We start from the raw sequence: 7,807 nt of genomic DNA on the forward strand, positions 1-7,807 counted from the left end.
TGGGTTCTTGAAAAAGTATAGGAATTGATATATTTAATATGTGAGGATGTTGTTCAATGAATGAAATAAAACTATTATGATATAAAGTTCATGTAAAAATTAACTTACAACTCAATTATATTAGGCCCTGTATGTCAAAAAACAACATTTGGTACCTGGAAAATGTAAAACTTCTTGAGTTGCAAGTTCATGAATATGAATATCTGATTGGATGTTGACAAACTGAGTGAAGTAGTTATATTTTGTGTGTTGACAAGTATGAAATGGACAAAATTTGATGGTTGAAAGTGGTTTTGTAATATATTGGTCGTAAAGTACTTAACTTATAACTTGAGAAAAGGCCCTATCTGTTATAAAGCAACACTAGGTACATAGGAAGATAAAAGATTAAGTTATAAGTTGGTAAGTTGAATGAACTAAGCTTCTCTAAGTCTTCACGCTCTCTAGAGCACATAAAAAGAGAAAATACTTCCACTTTCTCTCATCTCAAAGAACACAACCACACCCTCAATATCCCAGAAGACGTTTCACTTATCCACAATATCTCCCAAAAAAATTTCCTCAAATTAGATTTATAAGAAGATCTTGAAATTCTTAAAGAAAAACAAAACAGCCCAAATTGCATTAATCGTCATGTTTCATTCAATCGAGATTTTCTCCCTCTCCATCGCCAACTATTCTCCTAACCCACATCCCCAATTTACTTCTACAATTAAAATCCATATTAATTATTAGTTCACCTAATACTCATCTCCCTTAGTTCACTCTAAAAACCTTTCTTCCAATACATCTTACTTTCCATCTATCCCACTCTTTTCCTTTCAACCCAAACTTCATGTCTTAATCACTATAACCAATACTTTCCATGCTTATATTTCGACACTCCCAAGTTCAGATCAGATCATCCATCATCCACCACCCATTCCATATTATTAAATTCTTATTTTACTTCTCCACACAATTCCCTCATGGTTTGGCTTCGGTTCTCTGGGGACCTCAGCCTTTCGTAGTCTATCTGTTTATCACAATTTTCTCAAAAACACCTTAATTTTCATTCTCTTTACTCAAATTTAACAGAGCCACATACAACATTTTCATTTTACTATTATAGTCAATATAGACCAATAGTTCATTCAACTTACCAACTTATAACTTAATCTTTTATCTTCCTATGTACCTAGTGTTGCTTTATAACAGATAGGGCCTTTTCTCAAGTTATAAGTTAAGTACTTTACGACCAATATATTACAAAACCACTTTCAACCATCAAATTTTGTCCATTTCATACTTGTCAACACACAAAATATAACTACTTCACTCAGTTTGTCAACATCCAATCAGATATTCATATTCATGAACTTGCAACTCAAGAAGTTTTACATTTTCCAGGTACCAAATGTTGTTTTTTGACATACAGGGCCTAATATAATTGAGTTGTAAGTTAATTTTTACATGAACTTTATATCATAATAGTTTTATTTCATTCATTGAACATCCTCACATATTAAATATATCAATTCCTATACTTTTTCAAGAACCCAACTTTCTACCAGTGTCTAGTTTCCATTTTCCAGGTACCAAATGTTATTAAAACATAAAGGGCCTTATATTAGAATCTTTTCATCACACCACTTGACACTGTATAGTATAGTTGGTTGCCTAACTATAATCACATAATTTTCTCACCACAATTTCATTTCACATACATAATTTTAAAACAATAACATTGATGGTTGATACTGTTATAATTTTATTTTATTTCAACTTTCACAATTTTAAACAATGTTGGCTTCTGTCTTAAATAGACATATACAGTTACACTGACTGCTCTGTCATAACTTCCGTCATAACCTGCCAAGATTGTCATTTCAATCAGTTGCTTTGACAAAGTCCTCGTAGACATACCGTCTCAGGACTCGCAACTAATGTAGAGTCATATGTCGCCATGTTACCAATCCAACGGTAACTTTAACATCCTAACTGTAAATTAGACATAATGTAAACCAAATTTTATTTAATAATTTTTAAAGGGTTTTTACCCACATATTTAGTGGCTACATCCATGTATTAGCTAGTAAGTATTAACCACATTTTTACATTAACCTTAGTCAAACTTAAATTATTTCATGTTCTTTTTAATTAAGTGGTTAAATACTATTTTAGGACACTGATGATGGAATATTTATTCCGAAAACGTTTTGTCAATTCAACATAGCCCAACTGGGTTTTTTATATACCTTTTTATAAAGGATTTTATTCAAAAATTTTTAATATATGGTATACAGCCAAATACAGGAACTTTGTTTCCTTGTGGATAAAAATAGTGGTCAAAGAACAAAAATTAACATAAAGTCAAATATTGGTGGGGAGCTGAGGTTTACCATTACAAATAAATTTTTAAAAATCCCCATCGATCGTGTATGTGCGCTACAAAAGATATTGTGGGTAAATAGTCAAAATTTGACGTTTTTGGATATTTATTGAAACAGTACGTTTTATCAAACAAAAATTTATCCAAAGTCGTAGACATTAAAATTCTCTGCAAAAATGGTCTTTATGATTTTTTTACCATTCCTGAGACATCACGATTGTAAGAGTCACAATATACATGATATGCACACATTTCCACGCCACCTGTGAGGTAGTGTACTCAGCGCGTTTTTTTTACCGTGGTTTCCCCTGTAGGCCTACTTCACTATAGTGTATTTTTATGTATAAGAGAGTAATAAAACAATAAATTATGTATGCAAATCCCTAAACTGTTGATACGGGTGACTCAATGAAAAACAGATATTTGTCAACAAGTTTACAGAAGTATATAGGAAAACAATTTTAAATTGAGTATGACCACCAGGTATAAAGGTTGGAGCAGAATAGAATACAATAGTTGTGAGGAATACTAATCCCTAAATAAGGTTGCCAGTGTCGGAGTGATGGAGGTTAACAGGTACTAATGAATTTGCAAGATTATTTTATTGGTTATATATAACCAATAAAAGTTTAATAAGTACCTACCTATTTGCAAAATAAAGTTTAATTCTTTAGATAAAATAAAACGTTTTATTTTATCCGAAATGAGTGCATTCCACGAAGTAAGGGTTTCAACAATCAAACATTTAATTCTTTAATTCCAGGAATCTACGACAGTAATTGACTAGATAATTACCTTCTAAACTTATTCCACAGAAAATGTGATAGTGGGTTTTTCCATTTTGTAGGAAGGTCCAAGTGGCGTATTCAAAATTCTTAACAGTTCACTAAAAGTAGGTACTTCAGTTGCAAGGTGCAGTTTATTGTGTATACTAGTGTTATGGAAAATTTGGAAGTGCCGTGTAAACGCCGAAAAATTGGTCCTCTAACAGTTAATGAAAAAAAATTAATATTTAATTGTTTTAAATCATTTACAGACAAACGTTTATGTGAAATTGTTGATGAGACCGTTGAGTTAGTTAGCAGTACACTTGGTGTTGGGAAATCTACGATTTACAGAGTTATTAAAGAAGAGAAATGTGGTAGTTTTCAAATGCCACGTAATGCTCCAAGGAAACCAAAATTTCAAATAGAATATCATTTTAAAGAAGGACTTCGACGGAAAGTGCATGAATTTTTCTTTAGACAAGAATTTCCAACATTGGATAAAGTTCTTGTCTCAGTTCGAGATGATAAGGATTACCCAGAAATGAGTCGAAGTGCGTTATGGGAACTTTTAAAAGAAATAGGCTTCCGCTGGAAAAAGAATCCCAGAAAGTCTATTTTATTAGAAAGAAGCGATATTGTCATATGGAGAAGACATTTTCTAAGAACCATAAAGGAAATGAGAAACCAAAAAAGAAAAATATTTTATCTTGATGAAACATGGATCAACGAGGGTCATACACCAAATAAATTTTGGCAGGATGAAACTGTTACAAGTCAAAGGCACGCTTTTGTAAATCACTTATCTACTGGTTTAAACCCACCATCAGGAAAGGGACGCAGGCTGATAATAGTACACATTGGCAGTTCAGACGGTTTTGTTGAAGGTGGTTTATTAACTTTTGAATCAACTCGTACCGGTGACTACCATGAAGACATGAACGCTGATGTCTTTCAAGAATGCTTCGAACAAATGATAGATCTTCTTCCTAAGAACTGTGTAATAGTAATGGATAATGCAAGTTATCACTCCAGACTTATAGAAGGACTGCCCACAACCAAGTGGTTAAAAAAAGACTTGCAGAATTGGCTGAGTTCAAAAAATATTACGTACCATCCCGGATCTATAAGAAAGAAACTTTATTCGTTGTGTGCCCTTCATAAAGAAAAATTTAAAAAATACGAAATTGATGAAATTGCCAAAAATCGTGGAATGACAGTACTTAGATCCCCACCATATCATTGTGAATTAAACGCGATTGAACTGGTATGGGCACAGATAAAGAGTGAAGTTTCAAGAAAAAATACCACTTTTAAAATTCATGATGTTAAACAGTTGTTTTTGGAGGCCGTAAATAATGTAAAACCTGAAAACTAGAAAAAGGCAGTAAATCACACTATTAAAGAATAGGAAAAAATGTGGAAGCTGGACAATATTAGTGATAAAATGATCGAGCCAGTTATTATAAATCTTGGTTCTGAAAGTTCATCTTCTGAATCTGATTTGGATTTGTAACAAGTAGCTGTAAGTTTTATATTAATATTTTTATTCATCTATTTAACATACCTTAGACGGTTTTAAAAACTCTTTTTCTCTTTTGTAATTTTTAAAAATTAAAAAAAATGTGAATTTTTTAAAACTCTTTTTAATGTAGGCCAGTCAGTTCTAATATAGTGTGTGATAAAAGAGGTCACTTTTGTTTACATACACATAACACTTTATAACACTGAAATAATTCATTTATTTTTTACAATTATTCAAAGTAATTTTTCAATTAATCTTGAGCACGCCCATGGAGTGGTCGGAGCTACCAGTTAAAATTATGCTAATTACTCTCTCGTTCATAAAAATAAACTATAACTGTCATGTCAATATTGGGATAATTTAAGGGAACAATACCCGTTAACTTCTAGATATTACCTTATTATTGATATTAATTATTGATATTGCTATTGATTACTGGGTTAACTATTGTTTTGATTTCTTTAGAAGATATTTTAATCAGATTAATACTCTTGAAAGTCAAGTTTTTTTCGATTTCTTTCTCTTCCTTTTGCTGGATGTTCATAAATTGTTAAAATTTGGCTGAGTCATTGGTCTCTTTAAAATCACAAGAATCTCTATTATACTCAACTAAACATTTGAGCAAGACTGACCTTGGCAATTGGTGCACGCGGGAGAACCCAATAACCCGACTATTTTACAGTCAAATTTGGCACTACAACGTTTTTTTCAATTGCAACAAATAATGTTGAGGAGTGTATGTGTGTTTGCATCCCAGAGTTTACAGTTTCATCTTGTGGACGGCGAATTTTATCACCAGTATTAGGTTTTAACAAAGATTTGTAAGAACTGTCATGGTATTTTGCATCTGCAGTGACCAAATCATACTTAAAATTAATACGTTCAAGAACAGCCTTTGAAACATCATCAGAACGATCTTTAGCTGATTTTAAAAAGTATTCTTTGAATTTTAGTGTAGTCACGTTACAAATTTTTTTTTTTTTTTGAAGATGCTGTGCTTTCTTTTTCTCAGTTTCTTCATTAGCTTCATTGCCACAAAATAAACAGTGCATTTTTAACAAATATTTGATTTACTTTCTGGCTTTCTAGTACGAAGCGGACTTATTTTTAAAGTACTAGCCTATTCCTTCTCACGTTGTCTTTTCACTGCAGCGATTGTAGTTTTCCAAGTGTCTGATTTTCTGCAATCCACGTGTATTGTAACGGATTTTTGAGTTCTTAAATACTCAGTAAGCTTATCACCTCTCGCGACAATAGCCTCGATTAATTTTGGCATTCCACGATCAACCAGAACTGTTTTATCTTCACTTAAAAGTTTATTGCAAATAAAGCAAAACTGAGACAATTTTTAGAGCTATAAAATAGCGCAAATAACCTAAGAGGTAGAGGCTTGTAATAAGTACGTACAGTCCATCTAATTTACTTAAAGTTGCACGTCATTATAATTGACAGAGATCGAAGTTGACATAGTTGCCAAAGTATAAAAAAAATCCTAAATCCATTTTAAATCAAATAGGTCACATAATTAATGCAAAAGTGGATTATACAACAAAACACATTCATATTTAATGTAAATAAATAGAAACAAATCAAGAGTTAAAAAATAATCTTGTTAAAAACAATTTGAGCCTCTTGTATGCGTCGTATAAAGATGTAAAATGGAATACTTAAACAAAAACAACCCTTTTTCGTTACATATTAACATTAGTCAACACCACACCTGTCAAATAAGTGTTAACAATTTATGCCAAATTATCACCTTCGTTCGATTACAATTACAGTATGTTCCGAACAAATGTTCTTCATAAAAACGCTTTATAATGCATTTATACAAATTAAATGAAACATATTATTGTGTATTTCTTTAAGTTAACATTAATAGAAATCTTTAAATATTATTTCTACGCGTATATAATAAAATGTCTAGTGGCTGTAATGCCAGTGTACTCGGCAAAGTGATTCTAAAAAAGAACACGCCTACCGCCCAAATATTTTGTGTTGGTATCATGTGACCCCACGGGCTATGACGCGGATGACGTGCAACGATAAGTAAATTAAATAAAGTATATACTCACTTGAACTGAACCTTTAACACTAAAAGAAACCCACGGGTATATGAAGACCCACGGACAATAGAATAGCCAGATGGTTTTCAAGGTCACGTGGGTAGAGGGGATTTAGTTAGAGACTGATTATCCTTTGAATAAATGTTTTCAGAATAGTATATATAAAAGAGATGCAAATAGGTATTTATACTTGTCTTAAGTGCCTGATATACGTGGCTTATATGTGCATATCATGTATAATGTGATTCTTAGAATCGTGATATATCAGGAATGGTAACTCTTAAAAAAAAAATTTAAGGTCCACAACTTGATTTAAGTTTTTTTTTGATAAAACTTACCGTTTTCGAGAAAAATCCAAAAAACATCAAATTTTGAACTTTGGCCCCAAATAACTTTTGTAGCACACATACGATCGATGGAGATTTTTAAAACTTTATTTGTAACGGTAAACCTCAGCTCTTCACCAATATTCGGCTTTCCGGGAATTTTTGTTATTTGACCTCTATTTTTATGTCTAAATTGACCGGATCAAGTTGGCTTTTAGTATAAAAGATCTACTTCCGCTGAATACTATTTTAAAAATTAATAGAATTTCATATATTGCGCATTATTTACAGTAAAATAATACCATAAGCATATGAAAATAAAATACTCGTTTATGTGTGTCCCAGTCTCAAAAACATTTTTTATTTTAGATTTTTTTTAATGTTTCTATTATTATTTTACATAAATATGGCTGAATTTCGTTGATGTAACACTGAATTTTCTCCTTTAATGTACAGGTAGTCGTAGACATTTTTTTTAAATAACTCGATAAGAAGAAATCCAGTGGTGTTAAATCACACGATCTACCGGCCAATTCTGATCACCGAGACGAGACAGTAGACGACCAGGAAATGTCTCATGCAGTAATTGAATTATGTCTTGTCCGTCTTGTTGAAACCACATGTCGTCCATGTGGTTTCCAGGCCTATATGGGAATTTTCTGCAATATCCGTAGTTTGATCTCGTTGTTGGATCTTGCGGAAATGTGCATTTTATCGCTCTGTGATTTGGGGCACATTTTGCGCATTTTATGGTT

Source organism: Diabrotica undecimpunctata, chromosome 4 (genome assembly GCF_040954645.1).
Source record: "Diabrotica undecimpunctata isolate CICGRU chromosome 4, icDiaUnde3, whole genome shotgun sequence".
Classification (NCBI taxonomy): domain Eukaryota; kingdom Metazoa; phylum Arthropoda; class Insecta; order Coleoptera; family Chrysomelidae; genus Diabrotica; species Diabrotica undecimpunctata.